Here is a 15,263-nt window from a genome sequence, read left to right as displayed (position 1 = left end):
AGGTTTTGGGGTACATGTGAAGAACATGCAAGATTGTTGCATAGATACACACATGGCAGTGTGGTTTGCTGCCTTCCTTCCCCTCACCTGTATCTGTCATTTCTCCCCATGCTATCTCTTCCCACCTCCGCACCCCCTATCCCTCCTCCATTTCCCCCCAACGGACCCCAGTGTGTAGTGCTCCCCTCCCTGTGTCCATGTGTTCTCAATGTTCAACACCTGCCTATGACAAGGGGCTGATATCCAGAATTTACAAAGAACTAAAACAGATCTACAAGAAAAAAACAAGCCCATTCAAAAATTGGTGAAGGATATGAACAGACACTTTACAAAAGAAGACATACATGAGGCCAACAAACATATGAAAAAATGCTCATCATCACTGGTCATTAGAGAAATGCAAATCAAAACCACATTGAGATACCATCTCACACCAGTTAGAATGGCAATCGTTAAAAAATCTGGAGACAACAGATGCTGGAGAGGATGTGGAGAAATAGGAACACTTTTACAGTGTTGGTGGGAGTGTAAATTAATTCAACCATTGTGGAAGACAGTGTAGCAATTCCTCAATGACCTAAAAATAGAAATCCCATTTGACCCAGCAATCCCATTACTGGGTATATATCCAAAGGATTATAAATCATTCTACTATAAGGACACATGCACACGAATGTTCATTGCAGCACAGTTTAAAATAACAAAGACCTGGAACCAACCCAAATGCCCATCGATGATAGACTGGATAGGGAAAATGTGGTACATATACACCACGGAATATTATGCAGCCATCAAAAACGATGAGTTCGCGTCCTTTGTAGGGACATGGATGAACCTGGAAACCATCATTCTCAGCAAACTGACACAAGAAGGTTACTTTTTAAAAATAAAAATCAGATCATATAAATGTCCAGTTTCAAGTTCTTCATAGATCATATAAATGTCCTGCTTCAAGTTCTTCATAGACTCCTAGAGGTTAGGAAACTCCTCATTCTGTCACGTAGCATATGAGGCCCTTTCCTCTTTGGCTCTTACCCATCCATTCAGCTCATCTCAGATCAGCCACACATTTGTACATGCCCCACATTCTAATAGTCACTGATTCTCCACTCTGCTCTGTCTTACACATCCACATCTGTATTCTCAATTTCCCTTCCTCAGCTTGCCCACTTGAGAATTCTTCTCCCCTCCGTGCCTCAGCTTTAACCTCAATCCCGTAAGTCCTCTGGGCCTCTGCACTTGGAAGAGAGACAGCATTCACTTTTTTGTGTGCATTCTCTTTTTTTCTGGAGATCTCTAAAATAATTTCTGGCTTCACCTCTTCTCTCACCAGGCTTTGAGCTCCTGAGAAGCATGAACATGGCTGTGTAACATAGTGGTTAAGAATGTAAATTCTAGAGAGTCAGGTGGCCTGGATTTGAATTCTGGCTCCATATTCTGTGAGCTGTGTATCTTTGGTTTGTTTATGGCTTTGAGCCTCAGTTTCTTCTGCTACAACCCCATAGGGTTGTAGCAAAAGAACCAAGTGAAGAATCACCTGTAAACTGCTTTGAGCATAGTAATTCCTTAGTAAATATGATCTATTACTACTATTGTAACTACTATCATATCTGCATTGGGAGTGTGTTACCAAGAAGATAGTACATAGGCGGTCTTAATAAATATTTAATGCATGTTTTCCAACTTTATACTTTGCAAGAAAACTGTGTTAGAATATACACACACAGACACACACACGCACACACACACATGCACACACACACACAGCTCTGGGGACTAGAAGGTGAGAAATTTACCTTTCATATATATTACTTCTATCATAGCAATCTGTTTTTGGTCCTCAAAGGGGAAGGTTGTCCTTATAGCCAAGTCTCTCAGTCCTTAATCTTCCTGCTGCAACATTTTAGGAGGAATTCAGTACTTTAAACAGGTAGCTATAGAGCTACTTCAGTGACTTTTATCCATAAAGCAATAAAGAAACTTGGAGATGAAAATCTGAACCCACAGGAACCATTTGACTGCTCTGTTAAGGTGCAAGTTTTCACATAACTCAAATCAATACTACACTCCGATCCGGAAGTATTAAAAATGTCTTCTAAGCAAAAACTATTTACTCTGAGTTTCTATAACATTAGAATTTGATGCAAAAGGTTATGCAATACAGTCTTTGTAATGACACTATTTTTGGCCTGTCCTTATCACTTCGCCATACCAAAAACATTTAAGCCTAATTATATGGTAAGTTTTTTTCTTTTATTCCTGGATTCTGCAAAAAATTTGTCTGAGCCGCAGAATACTTCTTTCTTTATATTTCTAGGGAAGCTTTCATAACATGGTGGCCAAATTATGTGAAAAATGTATCCCTGTGGTGATGTCATTTTCAAGGGAAAACATACTTGGGATATGAAGTATTCCCATCAGGAATCTCCAAGATCTCACATCTGTACTCTTAACCCCAAGAGGTTATCAAATGATAGTAGTTGATTGTAAAAGGGATGACTTCTAATGGGGTGTTGGCAGGCAGGCTGGCCAACAGTCAGAGGTCACTGTACAAATATTTATAGAGGAAGTGAAGGCTTCATTTTTGCTTTCACTATCAGACAGCTCTCACAAACGTGCAAAGAAAGACTAACACTTTGGATTAAGATACACTTGTACATGGGAAAATCCAGAAATTGTTAGCTTGTTGCCAGATTCTTACATGGTGTCAAATGCCAACCTATAATTATTCAGCATGGGCCAAATAAAGGATTTTCATAAGAAAGAGAAAATGTCCTAAATAAATAAACAAAGCGAGGCCAAGAAGTTTGAAGAAAAATGCATCACCTGCCCAAATAGAACATGAAGAATCATTTAAGAATATGTAGATAGTAATTACGAAGCTGCATGGAAACATTTATTTCTTGATGTCTGCCAATATCTAAAAGTAGAGATACTTGTTAAGTCCTCTCAGACCAAAGATATATAATGACAAGTCCTCTAATCTCCTATTCATTCCCAGAGCAAGATATGAATGACCATTAGTACAATTAGTTGATGACATTGGAAAAGTATAAGTGGATACTCAGGTGCTCTTTTAGTTGGCTCATTGGGAAAGCAACATGAGGGTGGTGGCTAGAACACAAGCTTTGCAGCAAAAATAAGTCAGAAGCCTTTCTCCACTTCTTGTTAAGTCTGCATATTTCTCAACTTCTCTAAACTCCGTTTTCATCTTCTGTAAAATGGAGACAATCCTCAGGGTCGTTATGAGGATTAAATGAGATCATGACCATGAAAACTTTAGCATGTTTCCTAGCATTCAACATTATTCCAAAATATCAGTTATTGTACTATGGAATGAGTGACTAGAGGAAGGGGTCACCTTTTGTTTCATTCATTTCACAGGGTGCAACCTGATTTTTCAGAGAGTGTTGACAAGTCTTCTCAGGAACCAGTGTCAATATTTTCAAGCTTCACAGGAGAGCCAGAAGAACCCAGACACAGACTTCCCAGCTATAAAGTAGGAGAGAGGCCTGTTAAAGCCAAGAACTGCCTAACACCAAACGCTGTGAGTCTGGCTTACAAAACAGTTTATGTTGATTCTTTGATTCATTGCTATGGGTAATGACTACTGCAGGAAGGTTGGGACCATAGTGATGGCAGCAGATGTGAGAGTTCTAGGATGAGTCACAGAATAATCACATCAGACCACATGGATTGTGCATGCCTGCCAGGCAGCTGACTTCTTTCAATGTGCAGATTGAAAGGCATATATGAGGATTTTTTGATCTACTTCCAGGTATCAAAAAAGTAAATACAGTCAACAGACAGCAAGGCTTGCAGCGAATTGGTAGTCCATGAATCTCTGGTTCTGGTATTGTTAGAGGAACCATAAAATGTAATTTCATGTATGATGTCTTTCACAGTTACCCAATAGGAAAATTTATGACATTCTTTATATATATTACAATTAGCTGATGACAACAAAAGTAAAATATTGAGTATTTCCTAAGTTGAGAAAAACTCATATTTTTATATAGTTATGCCCTAGCTATCAACTCTTCCTGCTAATTTTGTTTTGAATTGGGTCTTTTTACAAAAAGACCTGACAACTTAGACATGTGCTATTTATTAATAACTGTTTTATAAGGTTCAACCATCCCATAAATACATACTGTACTCACATAACCGACATCTAATGTTCTCAAAGGACTAGACCAAACTCTGTTATTTCTATGTCAAATGTGTGAAATTATTTATCTTCACTACTTACAATACAAAAGATGCAACAAACCCAGTTAAGCCTGGAGTACTGTTTTATGTTCAGTACTTAAAGATTTATTTTTAATTGACAATAATTGTATATATTTGCATGGAACAACGTGATGTTTTGATACAGGTACATGTTGCAGAATAGTTAAATCAAGCTAAGTTATCACCTACTTACTATTTTTTTTGTGGTAAGAACACTATCTTGAGTACTCTTTAAAAGCAATCTATGATGACATGATTGCAGCTCTGAGTGCATATATGCATTATATATGCATCTGTGTGTTTATGACTAGAAGGGAATATGCACGTAACCTATTGTGGTAAGTAGTGGCCTTAAAAGAGATTGAATTCTGATCCTCCACATCCCTACCTTACTACATTGCTAATGGCTTTCATTTACAATTGAAATAACATAAGATGAAATGAATTGACTCAATTTTTTGCTTCAGAAGACAGAATTTAGTGGCATCTCTTTGGAATGATTTAGAACCATATAAGGACTTGATGTGAACATTGTGAACATCAAATTTTAATGGAAAGTAAGAGAAAGGGAATCAAGTGTGGTGACTTCAGAATATGATGTTCAGGTATATTAGTTTCTTGTGGCAACTGCAATAGGTTACCTCAAATGGGGAGACTTAAAACAAGAGAATTGCATTCTCTCACAGTTCTGGAGTTCAGAAGTTCAAAGTCAAGGTGCTGGCAGGGTCTTCCCTAGTTATGGTACAAAAAATGCAACAAACCCAATTAAGCCTTTATCTTGGAGTGCTCTTTTATGTTCAGTATTTAAAAATTTATTTTTAATTGGCAAATGATAATTGGATATATTTGTGTGGAACAATGTGATGTTTTGATACATGTACACATTGTGGAATAATTAAAGCAAGCTAATTAAGTTATTACCTACTTATTTTTTGTGGTTAGAACACTATCTTGGAGTACTCTTTAAGCGCAATCTATGATGACATGACTGTAGTCTGCGATGACATGATTGGCTCTTTCTGAGGACCCGGGGGAGAATCTGTTGCATGCTTCTGATCCAGCTTTGGTGGTTGCTGGCAATTCTTGGTGCTCCTTGTCTTGTAGATTCGTCGCTGTAATCTCTGCTTCTGTCCTCACACTTTGTGTGTCTTCTTCCATTCTTTTCCCTTATATGAACACTTGTCATTAGATTTACGGTCCATTCTAATTCAGGATGAACTCATTTCAAAATTCTTAATCACATTTACAAAGATCTTTTCTTCTCAAATATGGTCACATTCTGAGATTCCAAGCCATCTACAAGCCAAGGAGAAAGGCCTCAGAAGGAACCAAACCTGCCAACACTTTTATCTTGGACTTCCATCCTCTAGGAGTGTGAGAAAATAAATTTCTGTATTTTAAGCAACCCAGTCTGTGCTATTTGTTATGGCAATTCTAGCAAACTAATACAACATCTTAATAAAAGCAAGCTGTTTTCTTCAATATTAGTACTCAGAAAGGAAGAGCATACCTTACAGTCGAATCCTTCAAACATTACAAAACATTCAAACAAGCATTTTATATTAGATACTGTGATATAGTTTGGAGGAAAAAACACTAGCTTGAAATGACTATAATCAGTGCTAGTTTGGGATGTGTGGAGGACACCTAACAAAACTGATTTAAAAAATCATAATAAAAGGAAACAAATTATTTCACAATTATTTCTTAGTATATAATTTCACAATTGCGTAAGTTAAATTTTATTTTTTTAATTTGATTTTAAGGTGTTTTAAAAAATCAATACATTAAGTGGTTACGTTACAGAGATAAAGCATTCACTTGCAGAATAAATAGAATAGGTATCTATTATATAATATCAACGGGTTGGAAGAATATGGCTAAGGATAAAATTTCCAGTGACAATATTATATATAAATCCCAAAAAGTGCTAGTCCTCTATCTTGAACAACTTAGGTGAAAGTGAGAATGACAGTTCCGTTGTAGAAAACTGTTATGCTACTTCCAAGGTGACTGTGTTGATTATTGCATTTGCACCTTTTTTTTCCTGGTGGCTAGGGAGCAGAAAACTTTCAATTCACAGATAGTTATATTGAGAGGAACTGTACCTGATGAAGTAGATCTAAGGAGACTCTACTGCATATAGACCTGATATAGGTTTTGGAATCTGAGATGAGACTTGCTTTTGTAAGAACCCTAAGGGGTGTTTGTGTGTTGATGATTCTTCTCCTAGCATTATTCTGAGGCTGAGATTGATGGAAGGTCTGCCACCTTTAACATGTTATATCTAGGGTCACCTGGCCTATTTATATCCATTGTCAGAGAGGTTAATGTTGAAGATACATGCAAAAAATTTGAATAAAATTGTTTTATTAAATATGAGTGAAATAAAGTGTATATTTATCAATTTTCACATATAAATACTTGTAAGTAAATTAAGAAATTAAATATTATAAATTGAGAGTTGATTATTTCAATTATATTCTCTAAAACTTGATGTTTTAAAGTTGGTCAAAATAATATATTTTTAGACTTTGTTATTGGAAAAAGAAGAGATTGGTTTATGTGTGGCATCATTTTCTATTCAGGTATACATACAAAATGCATTTAAAAATATTAATTCATTGCTATGTTACATTACTCCCAAAAATGTGTTCTGAAGAATAGCAGTCCCCTTACTACTTTAAAAAGACAAGTTTTTCAGTCAAGCAACTATGGGGAACGCTGTACTCTCAGTCTTCCTCATAGTGAATCCAGCACAGATCAGCATAGTAAAAGGCTCTGGAAAGATCTTCAGTAAAAAACTAGTTTAATTTTGTGTAACCTAGCATCTCCTAAATACGATTTGTTCAAAAGACAGATCTCTCTATTTTTAAAAAATAGACTTTTCTTTTGCAGCAGTTTTAGGTGTAGAAGTATCATTGAAAGCACAAAGAGCTTCCATCGACTGTCTCTTCCCCTGTACACAGTTTCTTCTATTATTAACATCTTGCATTATTGTGGTGCATTTGTTATAACTCATGAACCAATATTGATTCATTATTATTCATTAAGGTGCATACTTTACCTTAGGGTTCACTCTCTGTGTTGTACAGTACTATGGATTTTAACAAACATACCATGTCATGTAGCCACCATTCCAGTGTCAGGAAGAATAGTTTCACACCACCCTAAAAATGCCTTGTGCTTTGCCAGTTCATCCCTTTCCCCTTTCCCCTAAATGCCTGGCGACCATTGACCTTTTCGCTGTCTGTCTAGTTTTGCCTTTGCTAGGATGTCAGGCAGTTGAAATCATGGAGTTTGTAGTCATTTCAGACTGGATTCTTTCACTTGGTAATATGCACCCCAAATTCCTTCATGTTTTTTAGAAGTTACAAACATTCTTTACATTTTCCAGATTGACATACATTGTCAATTACATGCATTACAAATACTTTCTCCCAGTCTTTGTACCTGCCTTTTCATTTTATTAACAAGTCTCCTGTAAATAAGAGTTTTTAATTTTAAGTAAGTCCAATCTATCAGTTTTTCTTTTATTGTTAATATGTTTTGTCCTCTCTAAGAAATAGTTGCCTAGTCTAAAGTCACAAAGATGTACTCTCCTATATTTTCACATAGAAACCTTATTAGTTTATTATGTTTAGATCTATCCTTCAACTCAAATTAATTTTTGTGTATGATGTGAAGAAAAGATTGAGATTGATTATTTCCCATACAGATATCCAGTTTTTTCACCACCATTTGTCGAAAATACATTTCTTCTCTATTTAATTATCTTAGTGCCTTTGTTAAAATTAAATAGAGGGAGCTATTTCTGGATAGTCTGTTCTGTTCCATCTATCTATGTGTTTATTCATATTGTTTACTGAAGATTTATAGTGTTTCTTGAAATCAGTAGTCTTCCAACTTTGTTCTTTTTCAGGATTGTTTTGGTAATCCTAAGCCCTTAGCATTTGTATATAGGTTTCAAAACCAGCTTGTAAATGTCTACCAAATGCCTGCTTGGATTATGATTACAATTGGGTTGAATCTATAGATTCGACCTTGGAGAAAATGAACATCTCAGTAATGCTGATTTTTTTTATCAGTACACTTTCTCTCTCTCCATGTATTTAGTGTGTGATTTTGGAAAATTCTCAGTTGTGTCTTTTAATTTTTAGCATAGAATTTTACAAAAGTTTCCTTAAATTTATTTCTAATTTTTTATTTTCAATACAGTTATAAACGGCATTTTTTTTTTTTTTTGAGATGGAGTTTCACTTTTGTCACCCAGGCTGGAGTGCAATGGCACGATCTTGGCTCACTGCAACCTCTACCCCAGGTTCAGGCGATTCTCTTGTCTCAGTTTTCTGAGTAGCTGGGATTACAGGCATCCACTGCCATGCTCAGCTAATTTTTGTATTTTTAGAAGAGACAGGGTTTTGCCATGTTGGCAAGTCTGGTCTTGAACTCCTGACCTCAGGTGAGCCGCCCAGTTCAGCCTTCTAAAGTGTTGGGATTACAGGTGTAAGCCTACATGCTCAGCCGCCAGTGGTATTTTAGAAATTTTATTTTCTACCTGTTTGTTTCTATCACAGAGCAATTTTGTAAGTCAATCCAGTATCCTATAATTTTGCTATATTATTTCTATTCACTTTTTTGTAGATTATTTGCGACATCTTATCTGTGAATAACAACAGTGTTCTTTCTTCCTTCTCTTTTTTCACTGTTTTATTCTTTATTGCCAGGTCAGAGTTTTCAGGACAATGACAAGTCGAAGTAGTAAAGATGAGAAGTATTCCTATTCTTCTCCTAGCTTAAAGGTGACAGTTAATATTTCACCATTAAATATGATGATATTTATAGATTTTAATAGATGTTCTTTGTGAGATTGAGAAAGTTTCCTTCTATTCCATGAATGTGTGTTGAATTTTTTCAAATGCATTTTCTGCCTCAAACAAGTTTATTTTATACTTTTCTCATTTATTTTGTTAATATGGCAAGTTGTCTGATTTCAAACGTTAATCCAACTTGCATTCTAAGATCAATGGATTGTTATTCTTCTGCAATGTTACTGGATTTGATATTACTAATATTATTTTATATGTTTGTGTATATATTCATATATTGCAGTGTCTGATTTGCTAATGTTTTATTAAGGATTTTTGCTTGTGTGCTTATAAGAAATAATGGTTTGTAGTTTTGTTCTCTGTATTGGGCTTCTTTGGTTTTTGTATCAGAGTTATGCTGGACTCAGATAAGTTAGATAGTATTCTCTCCTCTTCTATTTTTGATGCTGAATTGGTTTTATTTCTTCTTTAATTTTTTAGTATAATTCCCCAGTGAAGCCATCAGGATCTGGAGTTATCTATTGTGGAAATTTTTAAATTATAAAATATATTTTTAATAGTACAGGGCTATTTAGATTTTCTATATCTTTTGTTAGTTATGTTTTTATAGGAATTTGTTCATTTCATCTTATTGTCAAATTTATTGACAAAGTTGTTCATAATATACCCCTATTATTTTATTATAATTTATATAGTTATCAATAGTATCAATAGTGATGAACCCTACTTTGATTCTTCATATTGCTAGTTTGTGTTTTCTCTCACTCTCTGTATCTAGATTATTCTTGGTAGATTTTATCAAGTTTATTAATCTTATCCTGGAAGTAACTTTAGCTTGTATACTTTCTCAGTTTGAGGGATGAGCTATTTTCTAATTCATTGATTGCCAATCTTATCTCTATTATTTCCTTTTTTATATGGAGTCTGAATTTAATTTTTTCCTCCCCTGCCCTGGCTTAATGAAATATGGGTTTTTATTATTTTTCTAATATATGCTTTTAAAGCTACAAATTTTCTCCAAGCATTGTTTTAACTTTACGTTAAACAAATTGTGATTTATTGTGTTTTTATTATCTTTCTGTTTAAAACATTTTCACATTTATTTTGTGATTTCTTCTTTTACACATGGATCATTTACTTGTGTTCCTTAATTCCCAAATAGTTGGGGAATTCCTGAATATCTTACTGTTATCAATTTCTAATTAAATTCCATTGTGGTGAGAGAAAATACTATTATTTTGTGGCCCAATGTACAAGTTTTTAACAAACATCCAGATTTACTTGAGAAGTATATGTATTATATTATTGTTGGATGAAATATTCTATAAGCATCAAATAGAGAAAGTTGCTTGACAGTGTAATACAAATCTTTTATATCATCACTAAATTTTTTCTACTTGTTTTATCAATCACTGAGTAAGAAATGTTAAAACTTCCAATGATAATCATGGATTTGTCTACTGAGTTCTGTTTTTGCTATCAAAACTTTGTTTAAGGTATTACACACTCATGATTATTGTGTCCATTTATTGAACAGACCCTTTTGTCATTATTGTATATTTTTAAATTAATTATTAATATGATTGGGTTTAATTCCATGACATTGTTACTTGCTTATTTGTCTCATTTGTTCTTGGTTCTTTTTTTCTTGCCTTCTTTTCAATTAATCAAATATATTTTAGTATCATTTAACTTTCTTTACTATCTTTTTAAGAATAACTCTGAGTATTTGTGTGTGTATGATTGCTCTAGATAGAGATAAAAACATGAATCCTTAAAGTCTACATTAAATTAATATTGAGCCACTGAGTTTATAATGTAAGATCCTTTAAAAACCATAATTTAACACCCCTTCCATCCTTTGTGCTATTACTGTTCTATAACCTTGACAGTACACTGTCATTACTTTTGCCTTAACTAATCACCTTTCTAAAAATACCACATGAGAAATATATTCTTCTATATCTGTATACATGTTATTTTTAGTGCTTTTTATTTCCTCCTGTAGATCCAAAATTTCCTTCAGGTATTATTCTCTTTTATCTACAGCACTGGAAATGAATTTTCTCAGCTGCTTTTAATCTAAAACTGTCATTACTTAATTTTGCTGAAAGATATTTTTACTGGTTATAAATTTTTAAGATGACAGTTTCTTTTTCCTTTCAGCATTTTAAATGTCATTTTAAAGGCCATCGCTTCTGGCCTCTATGATTTTCAATGGGAAATCAGGCATTGTTCTTATTGTTGCTTTATAATTTGTCTTTTTTTTTTTTTTGACTGCTTTTAAGATATTTTTCTATATCTTAGATTTCCAACCATTTTATCATGATATGCCTAGTTGTGGCTTCCTGTGTATTTTTCCTGCATGGAGTTCAATTAACCTCCTGGATCACTGAATTTAACTTCTGTTCCCTTTTCTTTCTCTCTGCCCTGCATCTGAGATCTCACTTACACAGAAGTTTGTTTGATTGCCTTACAAGTCATTGAGGCTTTCTTCCTTCCTTTTTCAATCTTTTTCCTCTTTCTGTGCTTTACTTTTAACAGTATCTATTTACTTGACTTCAAATTTACTCCTGCTTTCTGGTAGAGTTTCTGATCTGCTTCTAATCTTATTAATAACATTTCGTTTTCAATATTTTATTTTTCAGTGCTAAGATTTCCAGTTGGTTCTTTTCAGGGTTTCCATATCTCTCCTGAAATTACCCATCTCTTAAGTCATTGGCAATCCATCTTTTTGTTTAAATTCCTTAACATATTTATCACAATTATTTTAAAGTTCTTATTTGTTAATTCCAACATCTGTGGGTCTCCTCCTATAGACTATATTTTCTCTTGAAATATAGGTCTTTTTTTCTGCTTTTTTTGTCTAATAACTTTTTGTTTTAAGTTGAACAGTGTGTTTTCTTGTAGAAGATACAGAGATTTTGGCTTTTATTTCTCTAAAGTGTGATTTTTTTGTTTCAGTAAATGCTAAATTACTGACAGTATCTCATTTCTGAGAAGATTTGGTTTTAGGGCTTTATTAGGGAAGATTTATTTTGGTTCAGTAAAGACATATCTCTTAATACTGGGATATGGTCCTTACTTCTAAGGCATGACCCTTCAGAAGTTTTAATGGAAAACCTTAGCTGTTTACTAATTCTCTCTAACCTGGTAGGATTTGAACTCCAAACTCTGTCTCCCCAGCACTTCACCTACTGACATCTCTGCTCAATTCTTTGCTTCCAGCTGTGCATTTGATTGACTTCTCCTTGGAGGCTTACCCTAGCATTCATAGTTTGAGAGTCAGCCAGATATCTGAGAGGAATTTTTATGCAGATATGTGCTCCTTCATACATGACTAGTTCCTTTTCAGAATACCTCCCCCACCATCATTTAATTTCTAGCTGTGCTTGCAGCTCAAGATCCAACCTCTGACTCCCCAGTGCAGTCAGATTGATGCTTTTGGTCTAAGCTCTGTCCCTTCCTTCCATGCAACTTAGGGCATCCCTTAGGGAAAAAGTTGAATACATGTGAATTTCAGCTAATTTGTATATTGTCTTTCACAGGTCAAATCTTCTCCAGTGTACTCCTGATTTTAGGCTCTCTCCAGTACCTTCCAAGGCTTCAAGTTGAGAATTTATAGGTATTATTGGCAAGAGGGCTAGTCCAATACAAGCTACTCTGCCATTAACAGAACTAGAACTCTTCTAATGACCTGCTTGTTATTTAAAACACACTTTGTAAATAAATGAGAATGCATATACAGGAGCTACCTCTAACACTACCATTGTGGTTCCTGGTTTATTTTCCACCACGTGTCTCCATAAACATTATGTAACATCCCCTGAATCATTTTAAGCCATTAAAAATCACACAATGAAGTGTAAACACAAACCTGTTTTGAAGTAGTAAAGAATTTCATTTCACATGTCAGCCTTGGCTGCCTCGAGTTCAGTTTGTGTAGCAGGGGAAACAAGAACAATTTTCCCATTGAATGGGAAGTATCCATCCTCATTTTCCTCAACAGTATCATCTAGAGCATGGAAACCTCTTAGGCATGTAACACATGCTTACAGTTTATTCTACACTTACAGCACTCAGCAAGTTCCACAAAGCACTGGCAGGTCATGTTACTTGTTTCATTTTCTACATAACTTTTTTTTTTTTCTTTAGGGCCCAAACATAGATTCACCTTTTAAAATTGAATTTTCACACAGCTTAGGGCCCTATCATCTCAAAGAAAATAAGCAGAGGAGATCTAGGTGAGAGTGAGTTGTTGAACTTTGTGCCTTAGCTGGATTCTGCTTCCTACCTTGGCCACCTTGGATTTTAGAGTTTCACTGGTACAGTGAGTTATGAAATTGTCTATTTCCATGCCAGGAGCTATCATTAAGTATTTACACCTATTACTGTATTTCATCCTCACAATAAACACATTTTATAGTTGAGAAAGTGAGCACAGAGATTTTAGTTATTTCCCCAAAATCACAGTCAGGTGTGATTCCACCCAAGCATGTTATTTCACATGAGATCAATGGGCCAAGCTGAACCCATGGTCTATGCTCTCCCTTATTTGTTGGACTCTTCTGCCCTCAAGTCTTGTTAAGCTCTGCCCCCAGTTGTAGTCTGTAGATAGTGCAAATAGTCCATGCCATGGCCTACCATCTCTTTGATTTTTTATTTCTTCCTCAATGTTTGCATGGTCATTCTGCCAGATGTTGGACATGCCAGAGTGTTTCTCCCAGGGTCACTCCTTTATCTCAGGAGCTGAAGTTGCATGAAGCCATTTTCCTTGGAATGGTCAAAATCTGAAGGTCTTCAGTGTGGTTTATGTAACATATCTCTAGTAAGCACATCCTTTATGCCAGACCTTACCTAAATATTGGGGATAAAATAAGATCATCACTTCTGGCCTTGAGAATTTCAGGGTCTACTGGTAAACAAGTCTACATATATAGAGAGAGACAGATGACAAAACTCTGTGGTAGATACTGTAGATACCTGGACAAAGATCTGTGAGATCATAGAGGAGGAAGCAACCAAGTTGGTAATTCACCATACTTGGGAGTTTGGAGGAAGGTGATGATAACAAAAGTGTTTTATAAATGGAGCTTAGAGATATACACAGAAATTGGAAGAACATGTCACACAGAAGGAACAGCATGTTTAAAAATATAAAGCAGGAATGAACATGGTTTCTCAGGAGGGAAGTGAGAAGGTCAGTATAAATGTATAGAGATGGAAAATGGTGGATGAGCAAGCAAGAGACAGACTATGAAGGAATTTGAATTTATTCTGAAGGATTATGATAATCTCTAACCTACAGCCTGATTTCATTACAATCCTTTGAGCAACGCCACCTACTCTTCATGTCTCAAACATACATATAGACACACACACACACACACACACACACACACACACACACACACACATCTATTGTTTTTTTAGGCCTCTCTTCTCAAAAGTGAGTGAATAGCTTGACAAGAAAGTATATTCTTCTATCACTGCTGGATTTAAGAACCAATCTTCCTTTAAAAATGATTCATAATTTTGCTGTTGCCCTTCCAAAATGAATTTCCCAAGCATCTTCAAGAGAGATCAAAATGAGCAAAGAACTAAAAGCCCCAAAGAAATATAGCTCACTATTTTCCTGTTCTCTTTTACCTCCCTGCTCCCATCTTCCAAACAACAAAAAGCAAGACTCTTTTTAGAATGCATAATTAGGTTTATGCCAAGTAACCTGCTGCTTATTATTCTTCACTCTGGGGATGATTTATCTCTGTTTTACTTAACTGCTAAGAAATAGGGTGTCAAGCTGAAGTAGCTATTGTCTTTTCCGCTCATGTTATTTGTAAAGAAGCCATCTGCCCTTTGCCACAACTGAGAGGCTGAATTGGGCCTTTTGACTTCCTACCTTCCCAGATGTGTAGCTTCAGATTAGACTGAGGTCCAGAATAAATGTTGTTATAGGCTCTCTCTTCAAGTCTCATCCTTTTTTTCCAGAAGCTAATAAATTTTGAAAGTGTTGCTATAGCAGCTACTGAAGCCAGCCTCTGAAAAAAGACCTGTTGTGCATGACTTGTGTGACTGCTGTAAGCACAGAAGGGAGAAATAGAAAGATAAAAGGGGCAATTCATCCCATCTCTTATTTTTCTTTCAGACTCTAACATTTCCTTTCTTCCTTTTTTCCCTTCTTTTCTCCCTTCTCTCCTCTTC

At 35.2% G+C, this 15,263-nt stretch overlaps 1 long non-coding RNA gene across 1 annotated transcript in view; it reads left to right on the top strand.

The window, feature by feature from the left end:
* The first annotated feature begins 3,387 nt into the window (after positions 1–3,387).
* Positions 3,388–15,263, top strand: part of LOC141581446 (uncharacterized) — a 100,827-nt gene continuing 88,951 nt past the window's right edge. Inside the window, exon 1 of the long non-coding RNA XR_012514066.1 lies at positions 3,388–3,547. This is a non-coding gene — a long non-coding RNA (uncharacterized LOC141581446). The remainder of the gene's footprint in view (positions 3,548–15,263) is intronic.

This window comes from Saimiri boliviensis, chromosome 15 (assembly GCF_048565385.1).
Source record: "Saimiri boliviensis isolate mSaiBol1 chromosome 15, mSaiBol1.pri, whole genome shotgun sequence".
NCBI classification, from domain to species: Eukaryota; Metazoa; Chordata; class Mammalia; order Primates; family Cebidae; genus Saimiri; species Saimiri boliviensis.
This window is presented reverse-complemented; position numbering and strand designations above follow the sequence as displayed.